This window comes from Camellia sinensis, chromosome 9 (assembly GCF_055761805.1).
Source record: "Camellia sinensis isolate YWXY chromosome 9, ASM5576180v1, whole genome shotgun sequence".
Lineage (NCBI taxonomy): Eukaryota > Viridiplantae > Streptophyta > Magnoliopsida > Ericales > Theaceae > Camellia > Camellia sinensis.
Window position 1 is genome coordinate 66897797 of NC_138969.1, and position 23641 is coordinate 66921437.

At 37.0% G+C, this 23641-nt stretch overlaps 1 pseudogene across 1 annotated transcript; it reads right to left on the minus strand.

The window, feature by feature from the left end:
- Positions 1-2555: 2555 nt before the first annotated feature.
- LOC145798643 (importin subunit alpha-4-like) lies at positions 2556-21665 on the minus strand (annotated as a pseudogene). Its single transcript, XR_014339925.1, has 10 exons — positions 21242-21665; positions 18019-18115; positions 17836-17927; positions 17603-17734; positions 16931-17116; positions 13797-13960; positions 13485-13563; positions 4741-4869; positions 3853-3980; positions 2556-3334 (listed from the first exon to the last, which is right to left on the minus strand). The product of XR_014339925.1 is annotated as an importin subunit alpha-4-like (transcript).
- Positions 21666-23641: the final 1976 nt, after the last annotated feature.

Genomic DNA, 23641 nt, shown 5'->3' on the forward strand with positions numbered 1-23641 from the left:
CACAAACCCTATTTTACCAACATTTTCATCAATTCACAACATTTTCACATTCATGAACCCTATTCTACCCACATTCTACCCACATTCACATTTTCACAAACACAATAAGTACATAAAATTCAAATGAGACAGAGAGAGACAGACGCTATACCAGAGAGAGAGAGCAACCCATGGACGGAGAGAGAGCAGAGAGAGAGACTGAGAGCAGAGAGAGTGTGAGAGCAGAGAGAGAGCGACAGCAGAGAGAGACCAAGAGTGAGAGCAGAGAGTGAGAGAGGGCCTGAAGTCGAAAAAACCTAAGTGTAAAAAGCGTGGTTGCAAATGACGGGGCTGGGGGAGTTTTAATGTAAGTTTTAAAAGCATGGTTACAAACCACACTTTCACTTAAAAACAAATTTTGGTTAAAAGCGTGGTTATAATCCACGCTTTCTTTGGTGAACAGTAAAAGCGTGGTTCACAACCACGTTTTCAAAAAAAAAAAAAAAAAAATTTACTAAAAAGCGTGGTTCACAACCACAACCACGCTTTTAGAACAAAATTTTTTTTTACATAAAAGCATGGTTCACAACCACGTTTTCAAAAAAAAAATAAATTTGGGAATTAAGTTGCTAATTTGGCTTAATTTGGGAATTAAGTTCCTAATCACGCTTTATTAATAAATCAAATTTAATTAAAAGCGTGGTTTGGAAACACGCTTTTACGATTTCACAAAATTTCCGCGCAATAGTCACAAAAACATTGAAAGCGTGGTTCACAACCACGTTTTAGCCTAGTTTGGGAATTCCGTCCAAACTAGGCCTAGTTTGGGAATTAAGTTGCTAATTTGGCTTAATTTGGGAAAAGCCTCCGTCATCCTCCGTGCATCATTTTCCGATCTAAACATATGAAACCCTAAGGCATTATCTCAATCCACTAGGTCTCTTCTATCTTTTCTATCTTTATCCAAAGGTTTTTACTAAAATTTGATAAAAATCTCCCAAATAAAAATAGAAATTCTACGTATTGTAGGAAGCATTACCATGTAAGTAGTGTTAGAATATTAAATAATTTATAATCTCATGTTCAAAGGCATTCGAATATTTTTATTTTTATTTTTTTTATTATTATTTTTTTTTTCTTTCAAAGGCCTTCGATAATGAAGGCATAAATCAACATTCATTGTAAAAGGCCAATAAAAAGAAAATTTTCTTTATCCATCAACTTAACTTAACACTTAAAGATAAAAATAAATTCTATGCACGAAAAAGGACAATATATTAAATTTTAACTACAATAATAAAAGAAAACAATAAATTTTACATTAAAAAGTGTAATCTATATAAAATAATTTAAACTGTTATTTGAGTGTAATAATGGGCCTCTCTATGCACAAAATTCATGCACAAAAATATATCTAGAAAAATAATATGTGGTTAAGATTCAACTCTTATGTAATGGAGCCCACATTTTGAATGAATCTCGACCGTATATTAAATTTTTTTAGTATTTTTAAGTATACAAATTTTGTGTATGTAGTATTACTCTAAATATAATTCAAAATTACTAGAGATCCCTTATTATCTACAAACTAAATTATCGACTACTCCAAGAAGGAGGAGTTGATAATTGGATTTGTAGTTCATTCAAAAACGCAATGTATCATGAACTTTTATCTTGAAATTTACTCCGAAACTGAAGTGTATGATGTAAATTTAAATTTACTTGAATATGGATCATACAAACACAATGAATATATACTCCCTTGATTTACTAGTTTATTAGTGTTATCGACAAGGACTCAATTTAATTTACTATAAAATAAATAAATAAACATTGCCTCATAAAGTTTTGATTGGTGGAGAGGTGTAAAGGCACACATTTTATGTTGGGGATGGGAGAACAACATAAGGCTAAGTAATTGATCATTGGCTTGGAGTATGATCACGTGGTGTTCCGGAAGTATTCAATAATTTTCCTATATATATATATATGTTAAATGTGATAAAATATAGAAGTACATTTAGGTGGCTTTGAAACGGTTTTGCACAAATTGATTCAAGTCCATCCCTTGTAGCGGTGTCTCGGATTCATCCAATCTAACTTGGTTCAGTTTTGGTGCGCTGCCGGAAGTAGTGGCAGCGAAAGTCATCATTTTGGGGCAGTCTCTCACTCTAAGTATTTCCAAGGATGGCCATTCAAAAGGAAAGTCGTCTCCTCCTGTGCAGAAACCACTTAGGTTTGGAAGGCATTCAAGATTGATTTCTTTGAGACTTTTGAAAACCATCTTGTAATCCACCCTCTCTTCTTCTTCACGCCCATCGTTTTGCTTCGCAGCAACAATTTCCTCCATTTCTTCGCAGCAACTTACCCAGAGCATTTCAAATTGATAAAGAGCTTGAGCTATGGAAGGTTGGAAGACATTATGGTACGTGCAAACCATTACATTATTTTCTTTAAACAAAACCTAGTCTACTTGCAAATTTGTTTATACTTTCTTAATTAATCACAACATCATCATAGAAGCAATGCACCAAATGATTAAAAAAAATCACATGTGAAAATTAACTCATTTCACATAAAAACAAATCATGGTTATATTTTCCTTCACATCAATATATAGAAAATATGAAAACCACAAGTTAAAAAAGCCTTACACTTCACAAAAAGTTCCATAAAACAAATTCAACCCATCTGCCAGACCAAAAATCCTGGCTGACCGTTGTAAGCAAGAAAAACAAAAACAAAGTTTAAAAACTCCTTCAAACAAAAGGAGGCCTACAAAACCTGTAGAACCAAGAAATTAGACACAAAAATACCCAGAAAAACAGTGTGGTCCATATTCATTTAAAATATTGAATCCACAATACAACAGTTGAATGTAGACCACATTGTTTTTCAGGATATTTTTCTGTGTCCGAGTTCTTGGTCCCTAGCATTACTCACAAAGTCCGAAAACAGACTCAAAATTTCCCCTTCTAACCAAATTTGAATCCACCAGAAGGAAGATTGGGCTGGGCATTTCCGAAATTGAAACCCCGTTGATTTCCATTGATTCCGTCTTGAAGAATTTGTTCTTCCTTATCCTCCTCGGTGCAGTATCTCTAAGATCTTCACAGCCTTCTCATGGATCTCATTGTTGTCATGGGTTTGGAGATTTTCAATCTTATCCAATCCATCACTTTCATCAATTGTTTGTGCATATAAATTAATTCCATTGTTCATTCCCCCTTCTTTGTCAGCCTCACCCACCTTCAAAATGTTCTCAAGCCCCTTGAGGCACACAGTCACAATCCTTGGGTCTGGACAGATTAGAAGATCACAAAGTGGCTTAATGCAACCTTGACTCGCCAAGAATCTACAATTGACACCGATTGTATATGAGTACAGGCCTCAGCCCAATGCATTATTTTGCCAAATTTAGGTGGACCCTTATCACGTGGATATGATTAAGTGAAAGGACCAACTGAATCTTGTTTATTCAATGAGGAAATTACTTGTAAGTTCAGTGATCAATTATCATCAGAAATCCAACATATAAAGTAATTCAACCTGTTGCTTTGACATTTAATGACAAGAGACCTACTACTATGATGCTATTCTTCATGATTTACCAGAGTTACGGCTCTGGATAGAACAGGATGGGAAGATTACCACTGTAGTAGGTATCAAGTAAATAAAAATTTTGGGCACTGCGGACTTGAAAGATTGTTACTTCGATTGTAGTTTGAAATAAATGAGAAATGGAAAATGGAAAAAGGATAGAGGAAAAGGTGAGTGAAGAAAAGCTAAAAACTAGGTCTGAACATAGATGCAAATAAGCAGCCAATTTAACCATACTGGCTATATAAGCAGAAATTGAGATGAGAAACAAACCGAATCTGATCATGAGATCCTCCAGAGGTAGCATTTGTGATAGCCCACGCAGCCTCCTTCTTGATCTCAAATTCTGCATGTTGAAGAAGGTGTACCAGAGGAAGGATAATATTTGCTTCAATAACAGCCTGTTCCCACGCCCAAAAAAAAAAAAAAAAAAATGCAACAGATTAATTAGGATAATCCATGCAAACAGAACAATAACTTTTTTCACCACTAGCTAATATGCAGAAGTGTATGCGATTGGCACATTATGCCTTTTCCTACAGTTTTTTCCAATTCCCAAAATGCCACCCATTTACTCCTTTTGGCAACTTTGTAACAGATTGCTTCCACCATTATAGCAAAAGACAGCACAAACATTGCTACAGCTGTTGGCTTTTGTATCCGATTCACCTCATGACATTTTATAAGGGAACTATGTAATTACTTAGTAGCAACAAATAACATATTAAAATCTTTTCAGGCAAAACAGAACAAGAGTGGTTTCATACAGAAACAGCTATGATGAGTGTATGTTCCTCTCTTCTTACCCAAATTTCTATCTCAAAATCTCCCAAAACAAATCACAATATAACTAGGAAAAGATTAGCAATAAAAACAAGTTTAACCAACTGACCAGATGGACTAGAAAATCAGATCCTTTCTTACAGAACCATTAGTATAAAAATGATTTCAGATTGAGCAAGAGCTATATTGAAAGGATTAAAAAATGCACCATTGCTCACCAATAAATTGAGGGTGTTGATACAACACAAAAGAATCATGGTTGACTAACATAACACATGCAATGAAAGAGAGAGATTGATACAAAGCTGGTAATATATTCATAGTTGGCAACATAAAAGATTCTTGTGAATGAATGGATATGCAAGGGAATCCATATACCTGAATTTGACTTCTATTCCCAGCAGTGATATTTGAAATTGTCCAGCAAGCTTCTTTCTTGATGCTATTTTCGTGATTTTGTGTGAGAAGTTGGTAGAGACAAGGGAGGACATGGTTCTCAATCACAAACTGAAACAAATAAAATGAGTTATTTCTCACTGTGCGAGGAAAAGTATATCAAGGATGTGTGTGTGTGTGTGTGTGTGTGTGTGTGTGTGTGAGAGAGAGAGAGAGAGAGAGTTTCAATTTCCTCAGCGTTACCATTCCACCAAAATGCAGTTTTACTTGCTACATACATACACAAATTTCATGACAGCATTCAGCATTTCAAAATTTCAGTTTCCTAATTAATTCTTGTTAGAATAGGTATTCCATAAAGCTTTGTGATGACTTCTTTTCAGATACATGTATATAATATATGTATATAAACACATAGCTAATGTACCTTATCATTCAAGAGTAAAGAGTCAGAGACTTATAGGATACTCTTAAAAGAATAATTAAACATAATTTCTTCCCATGTACAGTACAATGTATGCAAGGGCTACTGCCCCACAAGAATTAAAAACTTGTCCATCATCCTCTGCATTCATCATCATTTCTGAAAGACTGTATAACTGCACCATCCAACCTACCAATCCCTGCTAACTGTAAAGAAATTCTCAATCCTACTCCTCCTAGATTTATTTTGCACCGCATAGGTAAATTAGTGAAATGTTACGTAAAACACGTGAAATTCAAGTATTATTTTTGCCAAATTCGCTGACTGACATACGGAATTCCTATTTGACCAGTCCCTAACCTCCATGAGTAAAGACTCAAGGTAGTAATTAACGCCTTAGCACTCACCGTGTGCGGAATGTGCAGAAAGAATTGAGCTTGTGACCTTAGAGTAGAAGAAAAAATAATCTCTTCATTTGGTTGCCGCTTACAACTTAACAAATATAGTACTTTTTTATTTACTCTTTAAAAATCTCTTATTCAGATTGTTTTTCAATATTGCTTATTAGTCAATTTCATAAATAAAATAAATAAATACAAAGTACTTGAAAGTATGTATAACATATTATGTGTGTGTGTGTGTGTGTGTGTGCACATTTATATATACGCTCAAAGATACTATTGCACTTCCACGCCACAAATCAGTTACTTAAGGGAAAATATCTAACTGCACCACTGATTGCCTCCTTCAACAGACAAGGATGTCTCAAAAATGATCATAGTATGCCTTTTGTTAAAATTGATGTATTATTGATTGATTGATTACAAGATTGTTGTATTTAGTACAAATGTGAGAGGCTCCTTATATAGGAGATATAGGTGTAGTAGGTGAAGTGGAGGTGGTAGTGGTGTAGGTGAAGTGGAGGTGGTAGTGGTGTAGTGGGTTAGGTTTAGTGGAGTAGGTGAGGTGGTAGTGGTGTAGGTGAAGGTGGTAGTGGTGTAGGTGAAGGTAAATTCTAACAGCCCCCCGCAAACTCAAGGAGGAGAGAAACTAACCAACTTGAGTTTGGAGAGAGTAACAAAACAAGAAAATAAATAAAAATAAAAAAGGATAGGAGACACTGTATGGTCGTGTCAGACCGTTGGTGAAGACACTGTATGGGGTGTCATAACGTTGTAGAGGACACTGTATGGTGGTGTCAGACCGATGTAGAAGACAGTTTATGGGGTCATGTCGGACCGTTGTAGAAGACAGTTTATGGGGTCATGTCGGACCGTTGTAGAAGACAGTTTATGGGGTCATGTCGGACCGTTGTAGAAGACAATGTTGTGACAGTTTACAGAGTCTTGTCGGACCCTTGTAGAAACTAACCGGAATCTATGTCGGGACAGTTTACAGAGTCTTGTCGGACCCTTGTAGAAACTAACCGGAATCTATGTCGGGACAGTTTACAGAGTCTTGTCGGACCCATAAAGGAGCTAACCGGAATCAATGTCGGGACAGTTTACAGAGTCTTGTCGGACCCTTAAAAAGTCGCACCCTCAAAAGGTGTGCCCAATTCATAAAAAGGCGTGCCATCAAAAGACGTGCCATCAAAAAGCGTGTCCACTTTATCAAAAGATGTGCCATGAAAAGGCGTGCTAGTTTGTCGGGCGTCAAGAGGCGCGCGATGCGCGTGGCAGCCTCGGCTATTTAACCAAGACGAAGGCAGAGGCTGAGGCAGAGAAAAACTGAGAGAAACCTCTGAAAAATCCTTCGTGTTGCTGAGAAAGATAGTTCCGTTTGCGGAGAGAGATAGTCTGTAATACTCTGTTGCCCAGAAAATAGTCTGTAACACTTTGTTTCCCAGAAAATGGCCTCGTCTTCCCGGAGTCTGCTCACCCTCTTTCCCGACCTCAACGAGTCAACAAGAGAGAGAACTGGAGCGGTAGCACTGGAACCTCAACCGAGTGCCCCGGAGTTTACTCCGCTGAACTTTCCGATGCGGTCTGTGGAGCAAAAAATGGCGGTGCAAACTGATATTGAGGCTAATCAGTATACTCTGAAGTCATGCGTGGAAACCATGACGGCGGTCACAAACTTGTCGAACCGGCTGCAGAGTAGGACAAATGAAGTGCAACAGTTAAACTCCCAGCTGGCTCTGCTCCAACGCATGTATAAGGATGCGCGAGCAGAGATAAGTGTGCTGAAGGCAGAAAACAAGGAGCTGAAGCGGAAGGCCACCGTGATGTTCCGATTTGGAGGGCCGCCATATGCTGCAGTGGAGGAGTATGGTGGAGTGATCGTGCCCAGTGGAGCGGGAAACACGGAGGCAACACCGTCAAAGGCCGTCCAGGACGGAGGCAAGAAGAAGAGATCGGCGGCAGAGTAGAGGAGAAAAATCCCGCTTGTGTATGTGGTTGTTTGGGTTTTGGTTGTTGGGTTGTTTGTTTGTTTTTTTTTTTTTTTTTTTTTTTTTTAATGTAAAATGGTGATCGGGGTGAGTCCCGACATGAATAAAATAAGGGAAGGTTTGGTGTGCAATTCTGCCTCTGTTTTTTTTTTTTTTTTTTTTTTTTTTTTTTTTTTTTTTTTGGTGGTGGTGAAAATAAGAATAATAATAATAAATAAAAGGAAGTGGTGGAAGGTAGGGGAATCAATGAAGGCTAGTATAATATATTGGAGTGGGGAAAAGAATGATGAGAATGTTGAGTATATAATAAAAAATGGGTATTTGAAAGAGATTAAAAAAGGAATTTAGAGAAAAAAAAATAAAAATAATAGATTTAGAAATTAAACGGAAGAAAGAGTGAGGAGAAGCCCACGTGGGTGGCTTTGTTTTTTTTTTTATTTTAAGAAATATTATAATAAACATATTAAAATAAAAAATTATTATAAGAAACATATTATAGTCTCATGCTTCTGATAAAGTGGAGAGAGAGAGAAGAGGGCCTTTATTTATTTGTGTACCTGAGGCTTTAACAATTCATGATTTAGCCAAACAGATTCAAGGAGGGCCAATGTCTTTATTAACGGTGGCTTTAGGGGTCGACGCCGATGCAGCGGTAATACCAACCTTGTTTGCAAGATCCAAAGGAGGAAGCAGAGGCTACACAGATCCCCCTTGTTTTAAAGAGGGAGATCAGGAACCGATTGCTGAAGATTTCCACCATTCAAAATGGGATAGACTCAATTCTTCGGAGAAAACAAAAACAAGAAAACTTCTAGAGGAAGAGAGAGAAGAGACTGGGCTTGATGACAGTATTGTGTGCTCTCGCTTAGTGAAAAAAAAAATTGAAGGTATGTGTAGAGGTCCGGCGGGCGGCCAAGGCGAGGCTGCCGCCCGCCGGTGAAGCAGAATTAGTAGCTTCTCAACCTTGCTCTGATACCATGTTAAAATTGATGTATTATTGATTGATTGATTACAAGATTGTTGTATTTAGTACAAATGTGAGAGGCTCCTTATATAGGAGATATAGGTGTAGTAGGTGAAGTGGAGGTGGTAGTGGTGTAGGTGAAGTGGAGGTGGTAGTGGTGTAGTGGGTTAGGTTTAGTGGAGTAGGTGAGGTGGTAGTGGTGTAGGTGAAGGTGGTAGTGGTGTAGGTGAAGGTAAATTCTAACACCTTTATTATTGTGTTTATTGATGATACCTTGATATACTCCTGTAATAGAGAGAAACACATGGATCATTTATGTACAACATTACAAACTTCGCAAAAAAAGCAGTTGTTTGCCAAATTTAGTAAATGTGAGTTCTGGTTGGATAGTGTGATAGAGTCTAGCTCATAGAGGACGAGTACGCACGCTAGCATGCAAAAAACCCAAACACGCCTTTAAACGAGCTCTAGCAGAAAGGATCAATCTTGCCATAGAGGAAAGAATGAATCTCTTCAGACTAGAACGAAAAAGCCAGATCTGGAAGGTAAAACCCTGATTGTTTTCTTGGGGCATGTGATAACTAGGGATGGAATTTGCATTGATCCTAAAAAGGTGCAAGCCATAACAAAGTGGAAAGACCAAACTTTAATGTTATGTTTGGTTGGGAGATTTGGGAAGAAATTTGAAAAAGGAAAAGGAAAAGGTGAGTGAAACTATGTGAAATGTAAGCATATTTTATTCACATTTCACCTACCTTTTCCCTTTCTTTTTCCAAATCCATTCCCAAATCCCCCAACCAAATACAGCGTAAAGAGAGAAATTTTGGAAACCTAGGTAGTACTAAGATGTATTACGATCTTAGGGAGCATTATTGGAGTGGAATGAAAAGAGAGATGGCTGAACTTGTTGCTCAGTGTTTGGTGTGTCCACAAGTAAAAACTGAGCATCAACGTCTTGCAAGTTTGTTGCAACCTCTTCCTATTCTTGAGTGGAAATGGGAGAATGTCACAATGGATTTTGTGGTTGGACTTCCTCACTTGGTCCCAACAAGGCTATGATTCTATTTGGGTGATTGTGGATAGATTTACCAAATCAACCTATTTCTTACCTATTACAGTTAAGTATTCTATCGACAAGTATGCTACATTGGATGTTGACGAGACCATTCTCTTGCATGGGACTCCAATATCTATTGTTTCAAAAAAGGATCCTAGATTTGCTTCTAGATTTTGACCCAGTTTACAGCAAGCTATGGGGACTACCTTGAAATTTAGAGTTGGTTTGGGAATAAGCTAACTTTTTGGCTTTTTGGCTAAAATATGAGGTGAAAAAAATAGTATGTTTGAAATGCTTTTTTGTATAGTTCTTTGGCTTTTTAGTGGCTTTTTGGCCACTATTTGATGTTTCTAAACTTACCTTTAGTTCAACTTTTCATCCCCAGACAAACAGATAGCTTGAAAGGACTATCCAGGCCTTGGAGGATATGTTGTGGTCTTGTGTGTTGCACTTCAAAGATAGCTGGGATAAGTATTTGCCACTAATAAAACTTGCCTAAAATAACAACTATCAAACAAGTATTGGTAAAGCTCCATACGAGGCTTTGTAGGGCCGAAAGTGTAGAACTCCAGTACGTTGGAGTGATGTGGGGGAAAGAAATTATTGAGACCTAAAATGGTTCGGACAACTATTGATAAAGTGGAAGTAACACAAGATCGCTTGAAAATCGTACAAAGTATCTAGAAAAGTTATGCAGATAATCGAAGGAGAAATCTAGAGTTTGCTATTGGTGATAGGGTATTCTTACGGGTGTCAATATGGAAAGGGGTGATGTGGTTTGTTAAAAGGGGCAAGTTGAGTCCGCGATATATTGGCCCTTGTGACATTATTGAGCAAATTGGGACTACAACTTACCGGTTAGCATTGCCATATGAGTTGTCTTGGTTACATGATGTATTCCATGTCTCAATGTTATGAAAGTACATTCCAAATCCATAACATATATTTACTACTCAGCCTATTGAATTGAAGGAGGACTTGTCATATGTTGATGAGCCAGTGCAGATTTTAGATCGTCAGCATCAAGTACTACATAACAAGACCATATCGTTGGTGAAAGTTTTATGTAGGAGATACACACCCGAGGAGGCAACTTGGAGAGCAAGGAGAGTATGCGGACTCGATACCCTCATTTGTTTAAACATGGTAAGTTACGGGACGAAATTTTAATTAGAAGGGGAGAATTGTAATATTCACAACCTAAATTTAGAGGTTTATAATTTAATTAAAAACATCAATTAAGGTTATAAAATATTAAGGATGGTTATTATAGTTGTTATGATAAACTACGATTGGTTTAAGTGTAATAATGTAAATAAAAAACCAGGGATTAAGAGATTTCCAAAATATACATTTAAAAGCCAAAATTGTGCTAGAATGATCTCCAACACAATTTTTAAAAAATAAAATTAAAATGATCTTTAACCAAGGGTCAAAATTTCATTTTAGTGTATTGTTTTGGTTAGCTTGGAAACATATCAAAAAAACATAAGAATGGAAATGAAAAAAGAATTTAGAAACGTATGAAAAACATTTGGAAACAAAAACTAAAACCTATATCAATATTAATACATTCTCAATAATAAAATAATTGAACATATTGAGGTCTTGAATATTAGAAGCTCCTCTCTTTTAGTAATGTAATTCTAACCATCTCTCTCTTTATCTGTCTGTGAGGAAGTGATCAAATAGGAGGCCTAGCTATGTTACATGGACTCGGGTATGGTGTTTGGTGGAGGTATGAGCCTAAGTGTCAGATTCTTCTAGTTTCGATGTCTAAAGACACTGGCCACAGCTACACATCATATTTTCCTAATATTATTCTTTTACCATTTAGGGTAAGTTGGTATTTTTCATTTTTTATTTTTTTGATTGGCACTGGGGTGTCCGGATCAAAGCCTAACTAATCCCCAAGAATGTAGCAGTTTCCTGCAAGTCCACCACGGTTAATTCAAGGGTTAATTCAAGGGTAAGTTGGTATTTACAAAGTAACATAGATGATAGAGCCGTTGATGCAAAATATGAGAGTTTTATGCATTGTTGTAGAGTAAAATCAATGACAAGACAAACTTATTGCTTGCATAATCAACTAGACATGTTGGACATATAACTCATACCCTAACCCACGTGTCAATTGCATTTATAATAGTCCATATAACAGAGGGGGCTAGTTTGGTTAATGTGTTTTCAATACCACAAGGACCGATGGAATCATTTCCATGGAGAAAAATGGAACATCTAGAATTTGTCGTCTAAAATTTTCATTCTTGATAGTATTGATGTCCCTGTTTTGTATCACAATGGCATTCTCTCTAAAGCCTGGTTACAAGAAGAATTTAAAGCTTCCAAATTTTTTCCCCCGATGGGTTTTATGGTTGTTGATTATAGATGTAGCTTGTGTCTATTTTTTACTCTATTTGGGGAATTGGGCTACAACGAGAATCATTTAAACTCTGCAATTTCTTTATGCTAAAGGGTGTTTGTGACCATAACCATAAAATATTTGGTCTGGCTTTGATTTTTTCCTCCTAGGTTGCTATAATTCTGTCCCATCTTTCTGTAGCTCCTTCGTAGTTTATTCCTTCTTTTTAGTGCCTCTCTCTCGCTCCTCGAACATGATTTTGAAGACAAAAAAGGGAAGAGAAGAAACACAGCGAGAAGTTACACTTCTATTCATTACAAAAAAGAGAACGCAAAAAAGCTTGTCTGAAAATGTTATGGGAATCTGATCAAACTAAGAAGTTTTTTTTAGCATAATTTTTTCATATTTAAATGATATTCTATTTTGATACAATAGCCTGTTTGGTATAACTTATAAGTTAGCTTTTATGATTATTGCTTTTTAGATTATTATCTTAAAAGAGTTAAAATAAGTTTTAAATCTGTTTTGGGTGGCTTTTAATAATCTGTGAAACATGTTTGGTTAAATAAGCTGTCACATAAATTTTTTTGTTGTGCAAATATCTAGAATGCCCACAAAATGTTTTGTCTCTATGTATTTAAGGATTTCACATAAGCTGAAAAAAGCTACAAATTGTAGTGTATGAAAATTTCACATTTTTTGGCTACATAAGCTAAAAAAAGTCAAATAACCTCTAATTTACAATTGCAACCAAACACTAACAGTCAACTTGTTTAAAGCAAGTAAGTTGAAAAAATTGAATTTTAAGCGATACCAAACAGGGCCAATATAATATATTTCCGTACACCATTGACATTGACATCGGGATTCAGTTCCAGCAGGCCATGAGGCTAAACCAATGAACCTCATCTCTCCCTTTTCTGATTCATTAGACAGTCCAAGTTTCATAACAGTGATAAGTAAATCAGACTTGGAGATTCGTATGGAAATGTATTGACTGTATACAGGTCACTAGGTTCTGCCTTTCTAGTAAAAAGGAGCAAAATAGAGAACTTATATATATATATATATTTCTGGAAAGAATGATTAACTAGTGGCCACAGAAGTTCCAAAAGCCCTTGCATACGCAGGAGCTCTCATATTGAAAAGGTTCAAGCATTAAGTTTTACAGAAATCAAAGAAAGGTCTCTGTTTATAGGTAGAAATAAATGAAGGGTCATGCACATAATAAAGTAATAAACCAAAATACGAAACCCACATTTTCTTTTTCATCCAGATGAAATCAGAATCCTTAGATAGGAAGTATTTTGCCTTCCACTAATTTCACTACAAGAATGCCGAAGGCCCAAAAGAAATTTACTATACTAATAAACTAGTTATTGTATTGATAATTGCAAGTGAATATCATCTTTTTGTATTGGTATTAGCCAATACAATGTAAATGAACAAATAAAAAAAAATGATGATACTGCATCAAGCTGCAATAATGGTAAGAATTAATTGCATGGATGTAGAAATCATTAATACCTGAATTTGGGTGTCATCACCTGTAACAATGTTTCCCACTGTTCTAAGAGCAGGTCTAAGAACCGTAGGCGATGGATGACTAGTGGAAAACAAATTTTAGTTAGTACCACTAAAACAAATCTGGCAACTATTACATGAAAATAAGTAAAATAAAATAATAGTACAAAAATTCAGCCTAGAAAAAATGCAAAATGTTCCAGTAATTTGCAGAAAGGATAATTTTTCTACACAACTAATTCTAGAAAACTATAAGAGGAATACAAGTTAAATCAATGTCATAATTTAAAATTTCAGTGAAAATAGGACACATACAGCAGAAGCTCCACAAGTCGTGGACAGACACCTGCCTCAATCACAGCTTGAATTTTGTCATTTGGGCCATCAGAAAGATAAGAGAGTGCCCAGCAAGCATCAGCTAAAACTTCTTCATCATTCAAGTGGATAAGTTGCCGAAGAACTGGCAATGCAGGTTTCACCTGAAAAAGCCAAAAAGAAGATAACAACATAACTAGACTTGCCCACCTTAATACAGTCAGGAAAGGAGGCCAATTATCATCAAGGTTACAAATGAGCCGAGCTGAGCTTTTAGGTGTTTCTCGTCGGCCTGCTAGGTTCATGACTATATCATGAGCTAAAGAGCCAAGATCTGCTCGTAGATTAATTCTAGTGACATGTGTTGCATTTTTTTTCCTTTTTTTTTTTTTATAAAAAATCTGATTTTATTGAGAAAGTATCAAGATGATGCAAAAGAATACAAAATATCCCAACATGGGAAATCACCAAAAACAGCTAGAAAACAACTAAAAACACCTAACCAATAACATCATCCAAAAAGTCTAAAAAAGCAAACAAATCCGGATCCCCCCTCCTCTCCAACCAACTATACAAAGTAACCAATAACCAGTTTTCAAGCCACGACACAATCCGAGATAACTCTTGAAAAGTGTGCCGATTTCTCTCCAGTCAAACCAACCACATCAAACAAAATAGCACCAACAACTAGACCCAGCGCCGATGACCTCCTATTCAAACCCCTCTCCAACTGCACAATAACTCCAAAACCCCCCTCGGCTGCACCCAAGCAACTCCAAACATAGAAAAAATACAGCCCACAACCTCGAAATCACAGAACAATGAAGAAACAAATGATTCACAAACTCCGTATCAACACAACACATACAACATCGATTAACTGACACATGTCCACGGCGAACCAAATTATCAATAGTAAGATTCCGTTCCAATGCAGTCCATAAAAAGAAAACCACCTTAGAAGGAGCACTTGATACCCATATACTCTTCCAAGGAAAAACCTCCACCTCTGAAGCATGGACTCTCCAAAATCAGTGTTGTGGCGGTGTCCGACCCGGCGACACGGCGGGGACACACGTGTCCATATGGGGACACGGCATGGGACATGGCGCGGACACGCGTGTCCATATGGGGACACGGCAGGGCTTTTTTCTTTTCTTTTTTTTCTTTTTTTGCCTCTCTTATCTAGTGCTTTTGTGAAGAATATTGTTGGATGTTGAATGTTTTCCCCTTCTCGTCTTAGTTTTTGTTATCGTTTATTATTACTTTTTTGTGAATGAATGATCTATTAATTTGTTTAAATGTAGTGGTTATATTTATTGAATTAATGTTACTATGTTAGTGTTTGTTAATTTTGATTTAGGATGAATGTAATATGTTTCTACATAACACATAAAAATATATAAAAAATAAATAAAATAAAATCCACCGTGTCCCCCGCTGTGTCCGTGTCCCCATTTTTTGGAAATTGTCGTGTCCCGTGTCTATGTCTGTGTCCATGCTTCATAGACCTCCACTAACTACCCCTCCAAACTCCGATAAAATAATGAAACAAACTAGCCTTTGGTAGCCGCCACATCCCAAACTACCACATCTTCCCACTACCAATAATCCCTAATCCATACAAGAAGCTGAGCAACTTCTCCAATCGACCCACCTCCCAATCCTGAACTTGCCGGTGCAACTGGACATCCCACGCCACCACACCGTCCACCTCCAAACAATCCGCAACCGTAGCCTCCCGATCCATAGCAATACTAAAAATCAAAGAGAACCACACTTCCAACGAAACCTCCCCATACCACCCATCCCTCCAAAACAACACCTTCTCCCCTGATCCCACCCGATACTTGACCCTATCTCAAAACTCCCCCTCTCCAACCAAATCCCCTTCCATAAACCACAACCATAAGACCCAACAACATCCCCCGACCTCCAATCCCCCCTTCCCACCCTATACTTGGCAGCAGCACCCTACGCCACAAACAATTCCTCTCCCAAGCAAATAACTGAAACACTTCCCTAATAACGCCCTATTAAACGACACCAACCTTCGCACCCCCAAATCACCCACCTCCTTTGGACAACAAATCCGGCCCCAATCAATCAAATGATATCTAAACTCCTCCCCTCCACCCCCCCCCCTCCCCCCACACCCAAGAAATCCCGCTTAAGCTTCTCCAAGCGAGTCGCCACTGAAACAAGAATGACATGCAACGACATAAAGTAGGTCAGAATACTGCTCAACACACTTTTGATCAATGTCAATCTTCCCCCCTTCGACAAATATTGCTTCTTCCATCCCGCCAACCGGCGGACTGGCGCTGCACCCATTCCACAACCCCTTCGCACATCCCCTTTGCCTTGTAAGTAGCATCCAATGGTAACCCCAAATAAGACACCGGCAGTGCAACCATACAGCCCAAAACTATTGCTAACATCGGCAACCTACCAACCTTCCCCACTGGAATCAACTCCGACTTACTCAAATTAATCCGCAAGCCCGACACCACCTCAAAGCACAGCAAGATGCACCTTAAGTGACATGTGTTACATTTTAATTATTGCAAGTTTTTTTTTTTTTTTTCCTTTTTTTAAAATAATGGACCAAAATTGCAGAAACTTTGGAAGAGTTGGTTAAGTGCATGATATGCGGGGCCACCTCTTGTATTTGTATCATATTCTACGTAAATCTTTCAAATGCCAAGGATAAACATGCATAGATTTTGAAAAGATGACTGGACAACTGACGACATGCAGGGTCCTCTTTTTATCTTTTGCATCATACATACCATATTTACCTTCAACAGTCAAACTTCAAGTTACCATATAGGCACATAGTTTTTAAAGAACTACAAAACAGTCAAACAATGCCTATGCTCTCAAACATTAAAAAACTGAGCATGGGTCAGCTCGGGCTTGGTTCATTTATGAAACAAGCTTCAAGTTCAACCTTGAGCTTGGTTCATTTAATGAATAAACGAGTTTGAATGAGCTCAATCAAAAAATTTTATCCCGAGCATTTTATGAACAATTCAAATCATCTGGCGCCCTAATTATCATTAAAAATCTATAACAATCCTTCTGCAAGATTATTGTTAAATATAAAACAATACTTTGAGATGTCTCACAACCTGCTCAAATGGTGTTGGAGGCTTGCCCCGACAGAAGTTGGACAGAGTCCATGTAGCATTTCTCAGCATAGAAAGTTTTGAGTGTTCATTCAACTGAGCTAGCAAAGGCATAAGTGCACCATTACCAAGAACAAGATCCCTACAACTTGGAGAGTCACCAGCAACATTACCCAAAGCCCATACTGCCTGTTTATACATCATAAAAATTAAGAAATGCAAATTCATTAGTAGTCACAACCAAAAATAATTATCGTGTCAACAAACAGTTAGGTGCATTACTCAGAATTTAGAACAACAAAGAGTATGAAAATTCTGGAAGCGAGGGATAACATTAAAATTTGGTAAGACATTGGGAAAATATAAGAAAAACAAAACAATGAAGCATAACGGAATAATACCGTTGCAAGAATTAAGAGAAGTGAGGTAAGAAAAGGGGCTGAGCACACATTGCTATATTAAGAGAAGTTGGCAATAAATACAAAAGTTTTCAAACATTTAAAAATAAAGAATCCAGAAGTTTTAATTAGGAAATCACTTCAGAAGCATGGTTAACAATATCAAGTCAAACACTTGGTACGAATTTTAACAAGACTTCCAAAAAGTTTAGAAAAGTTTGTCACACGTGAACCTAGAATAACAAGAGCTTCAAAGAAAAATGGGGCAAGAGTTTACCTGCTCACGGACATCATCATTGGCAGAGCTCAAAAGTAGCATGAACTTGGGGACAGCACCATGTTCAATGACAACTCGAGTATGCTCTGATGTCCCAGCTGCAACATTGGTCAAAGCCCATGCTGCCTCAAACTGCAAACAAAGACAAAATCAAGCTTGTGCTAGATTGATTACATCAATCAGAAATAGAGCCAGTTCAGTGAAAAAAAAATAAAGGTACAAATAGTCCCTACTTGCAGTTGAGGCAGATCTTGCCTTCCAAGAAACTCCACAAACCGAGGGACTACACCTGCTTTGATCACTTCGTCTATTGGAGGCCTGCGTTCTACACGCATCACAAACCAAAAGTCAACACTAAAAAAAGGTTCATTGAAGTATTCCTAAAAATATTACCAATACCACAACTCCACCCATACCAATTGATAATAGCTTTCTGAACTGAGTAGTTGCTTCTACTTGCGCTGCAGGATCTTCAGACCATACTCCTTGCACCATCAAAGGAATACTTTCCAACTGTTACACATCACAAAGAACAAAAACCAAAATCAAAATAGAATTGTTAAACCAAAAAGCACCAAGTGGAAAAGTATTTGAATAAATCTGAATTGCCTTTCAGAGTAAAACATTGAAATTGGTTGTTCACACTCACACCTAATAAGTTGACCCAAATCTATTCATGTTACACTTCAGTTATATATTCCATTGCTAACCTAAAAAATAAGGGTAAAAATGAAATCGGATCAAAAAGGCTAAATCAAACTCTATTAGGAACTGCATTTATGACATATGGGTGGCATAACTAAATCAAGAACATTCCAAAAAGCACTTCAGGCTTCCAATTAACTTCAGGTTTGTCATGGGCGATTTTTATTTACAATGGCTACAACTTTAACCTATTGACTGCACTGCAGTCACCAGGCTTCTTTTGTAAAGAAAATCTTCACTACAGAAGCCACTGCTGGTTTTGTTTTCAAAATTCTTACATCAAGCAGAAAGATGAAAAAAAAAATATAAATCATCAAGGATTCAAGGGGAAAGGTAAAATACTCGGTACATTATTCAATGCTTCATGTATCTTCTACTGATTACAATGGTTACAACTTTAACCTATTGACTGCAGTCACCAGGCTTCTTTCGTAAAGAAAATCCTCACTACAGAAGCCACTGCTGGTCTTGTTTTCAAAAAATTTACGTCAAGCAGAAAGATGAAAAAAAATAAAAATCATCAAGGATTCAAGCGGATAGACAAAATACTCGGTAGATTATTCAATGCTCCATGTATCTTCTACTGACATATTCTTAGTACAAATTCTTGACACAAGCACAGGCACAATCATGGACACGGCAGAGATACGATAAAAAAAAAATAAAAAAAATTTATATAGGATAAGACGTTGATATGATAACTAATTGTAAGAAGAAGTGAAAAAGTATGTATGAAAAGGCATCCTATCAATGGAATCCACAAATGAAGCAACACTTGGAAAACAAATAGAGACAAACTTTGAAATGCCCTTCAAGGAGTTTGGCAGTTCCCCTCTGGAATTAGCCTTTAAAAGCCCTTCTTTCAGCTAAAAATATTCTCCTCCATGTCCATTAGTTACTAACAAGGGCACTAACCACCTCTGCTTGAATTGCACACTTAGAACTCCCTTAATTCAACTGTTATACTTGTCATATTGGAAAATACTCATATTGCAAGTTTGTAAACTTGCACATTAAGAACTCCCTTGATTCATCTGTTACACATATCAAATTGGAAAATACTCATGCATTAACCCCTTACATTCTAAAATTGGACTTTAGCCCCTCCGTGTCTCAATCATGTCTGGTTTTCCCAACAAGTATGTCACTACCATCTTCGTCGAATTTTTTTTTTAAATAGGGATATGTTCCCAAGCATGTCTAATGTGTCAAAATCCTTGCATGAATATGGGTTGTGCACGAGAGGCTATGAATCGATTGGACCTCCTGCCAATCGAATGAATCGTAACACTGATACATGAGGCAAAATCACACGTCTATGCTTCATAGATTAGAGTATAGTAAAATTTCGATAACAACAAAACTCCCTTCAACGAAGTCTAATTTAGCTTTTAACCAAGTTCGAATGAAGTGTACCAATCTTGGATTTAAAATAATAATAATAATAATAATAATGAATACTTCATAATCGTGTATTTTCCTTAATTTTTAAGGCATCCCAATGGAATAAAATTAAAAGGAATGAATGAAGAACACAACTTTGACGTTCAAGGTTCTAAGATGCACAGTTTTCTACCACTGACACTCAAAAGGACTGTAGCACTCATAAATCATCAAGCATCATCACATAAAAATTTATAAAACTATAAAATAAACCAGAAGCAAGATGTACCAGTAGCTTCAGCAGCTACCAAAGTAATAACCCATATGGTTGGTTACCAATAAAACAGAACAAAGGAACAGAAAACTAGAAAGTTCTTTTATTATTATTATTATCAAATTTGGTTTTTGAAGACAAGGCAATCAACTCAACTAACCCCGGGTTGAGGGCTTAACCTTAACCCAAAATTTCCAACATCAAACTTGATCTTTTTACCTATAATTCAAACAGCAACCAATCCAACCCAATAAAGGTCCATGCATAGACAGCAATTGAAGATCAGCACAGAGATCAAATTCTAGTATTTCAGTGAGGGCAAAATGACCACAATCTTTTAATAGCTATAGGGAATTACGAAGCATCTGCAAGTCAATGAGACTGGAAATAAAACCTTTAACTGAGTTTCTTTAAAAATTAATTTCCTAACAATTTGGCATCTAAAAAAGTAAAATTCAACTAAACTAGTTTCCCAAATGGAATGTAATAAAAATACAAGGGCTCCACTCATTGATCTGTATCCCTATCCTACAGTTTGTCAGCAAACAAATTTAGAAGGGCTAGAAGAGTAAGATCATCTGAATTGGGCTCAATTGAGTAGAATTTTCAAATTTCTCAATTACCTACTACAGAAAAACTCAAAAACCCAAAAGCACAAATCTTTCCCATTTCCCACATTTTCTCAGCAACCAAACACAATTCAACAGAAAAGGGAAGGAAACCCATCAATCCCATCTGAGAGTTGCTGAGATTGAAGAAGAAGACCTTCTCTTCGCTTCTTCAAGAGATTGTCCTCATGCTTGTTCTTCCTGATCTCCACAAGATTGTCCTCTCTCCGAAGCCGAGTGTTATGATTTAGGAAGTTTTTAGGAAGTTTTGGATTCAGTTAGCTCAGTGGGCGCTGAAATTCAGGAATTCAGTTTGAGAGGGAGAATTAGTTTGAGAGATTGTTTGATTGTTGGGGGTTAGTTAGTGGGTTAGGAGGTTTGTTAGTTAGTATTGGATGTATATAGCTATGGTTGAGAGGGGAAAAAGGGGGAATTTTTTTACTGTAATCAAGTTGTATGAGAAAATGAATGGACTCCAAACTTAGTTTTCCATTTTCTCTCTTCTTTTTCTTCAATTACTGCTTTCTTTCAATTACTGCTTTCTTCTTTCATAGTCATATCAATTGGTATAAGAGCAAGGCTATTCTTGGCCTGCAAGAGAGATTCCACAGAAATGGCAGACGGAACTAGGGCACAAGAATAAAAAAAAATCGATGAAGCAATACGTACTCTTAAAGACAGCAGTGATAGGCAAGCACAGGATATCAGAGAGATCAGAAATTCATTGAAAGATGTGAATGAAATCAAGGAATTGATTTTTGCCATGAATGTCAAGTATGATCAAATGGCAAATGGAGTTTTTAGATCATCCAGAAACCATGGAAGCTCAGGTTCGTTCAGATTCATCTCAATTCTCTACTTTTTTTCAATACCAGATATGCAAGAATTGATTTTCCAAGATTTTTTGGGGAAGATTCCACTGGATGGTTATATAAATGTGAGAGATTCTTCGATTATAACTCGGTTGAAAGTGCAAATAAGGTGAAATTAGCCACTCTACATTTAGAGGATAAGGCCCTTCAATGGTACCAATGGTTTGAGAAATGCCATCGCCAGATTAATTGGGATCTGTTCAAACAAGGAATTATTTCTAGATTGGGCCCAATTCTTATGAAGATGCAATGGGTGATCTGACCAAATTAAGGCAAACAACCACTGTGAAGGAATATCAAGAACAATTTGAGATTCTGGTAAATAAAACCGGTGATTTACCAAAAGCTTTTTTCATTAGTTGTTTCATCAGTGGCTTAAGAGAAGACATTAAGGCAGGGGTGTTAATGTTCAGGCCTACTACTATAGTTCAGGCCATTGGATTGGCTAAAATGTAGGAGAATAGCATTGAAGCCATAACAAGAAGAGCCAGACAAGGGAATGAAGTGGGAGAATCTACTTTTTCCTATCAGGCCAAACAAAATCCATTTATGAATCCTATGAAGAAAGAACTACCAAAGGACTTGGAAGAAAAAAAAGCCAAAGGATTATGTTTCAAATGCAATGAGAAGTATACAAGGGGCCATATCTGTAAAAAGAAGCAATTATATGCTCTGGAGGTTAAACAAGAAGATCAGGAATAGGTGGAAGACGAGGGTGAAGATGTGGATGAAGATCAGATTCCATAAGAGGAATTAGAAATTTCTATTAATACCCTGTCTGGCTCTATTTCCTATAGAACTATAAGGGTAAAAGGCAATGCCAAGAAAAAGCTAGTCATGATGTTAATAGACTCGGGAAGTACTCATAATTTCCCAAGTCCAGAAGTAATCAGAGAGTTGGGATAACGGCCTCAGAGACAGACCCATTACCAGTTTCAGTTGTTGATGGAACCAAACTAATGAGCACAGCAATATGTAAAGGATTTCGGTGGGAAATGCAGGGTACCGAATTTCAAGCTGATATGAGGATTTTGCAGCTTAAGGGTTGTGACATGGTTTTGGGGATTTAGTGGTTAGCAACATTGGGTCCAGTGAAATGGGATATCAAGAATCTTAGCATGGAGTTTCAGTTGAATGACAGAAGGCATGTGCTAAGGGGAGGAAAGAAAGGAGAATTGACAGTCATTGGGGCTAATAAGATGAAAAAGATAATTCAGAAACAAGCACATGGAGTTGTAGCTCAGGTGTACTCTCTTCAAGCTGAATGTAATGAACTAGAAGATACATTGTCACCAGACTTGGAAGCATTATTGGCTAATTACGAAGATATTTTTCAAGAACCGAAGACCCTTTCTCCAAGAGCTCACAACCATTGCATACCATTGAAACCAGGGACAGAACCTACCAATATTAGGCCCTACAGGTATCCCTATTTCCAAAAGACTGAGATTGAAAACAGGTTAGCAAGATGTTAATTTCAGGATTTATTAGAACCAGTGTTAGTCCTTATTCTTCACCTGTGCTATTAGTTAAAAAGAAAGATATGAGTTGGAGAATGTGTATTGATTATCGAGCCCTAAATAAAGCTACTGTGAAGGATAAATTTCCTATTCTTACTATAGATGAACTCCTTGATGAATTGTGTGGTGCTAAGTATTTCTCTAAGCTGGATTTGAGATCTGGTTATCACCAGATTAGGGTAACTCCTACAGACATTTACAAAACTACATTTAGAACCCATGATAGACATTATGAGTTCATGGTAATGCCATTTGGGTTAACAAATGCCCCATCTACTTTTCAAAGCTTGATGAATGAAGTTTTCAGGCCTCACTTAAGGAAATTCATCTTAGTATTTTTTGATGACATTTTAGTATACAGTAGTACATGGACCAATCATTTGCATCATTTGCAAACTACTTTGCAATTGCTGCGAGTTCACCAACTATTTGCCAAAAGGTCCAAGTGTGTGTTTGGTAAAGAGGAGGTAGAATACTTGGGGCATTTGGTTTCAGGGGAAGGGGTTTCTGCTGAACCAACCAAAATTACAGCTATGACTAGTTGACCTACACCTGCTACTTTAAAGGAACTAAGAGGATTTCTTGGCCTTACAGGATACTATAGACGGTTTGTTCAGGGCTATGGAAAAATTTGTTCTCCACTCAATAAATTACTCAAAAAGGATTCCTTCCAATGG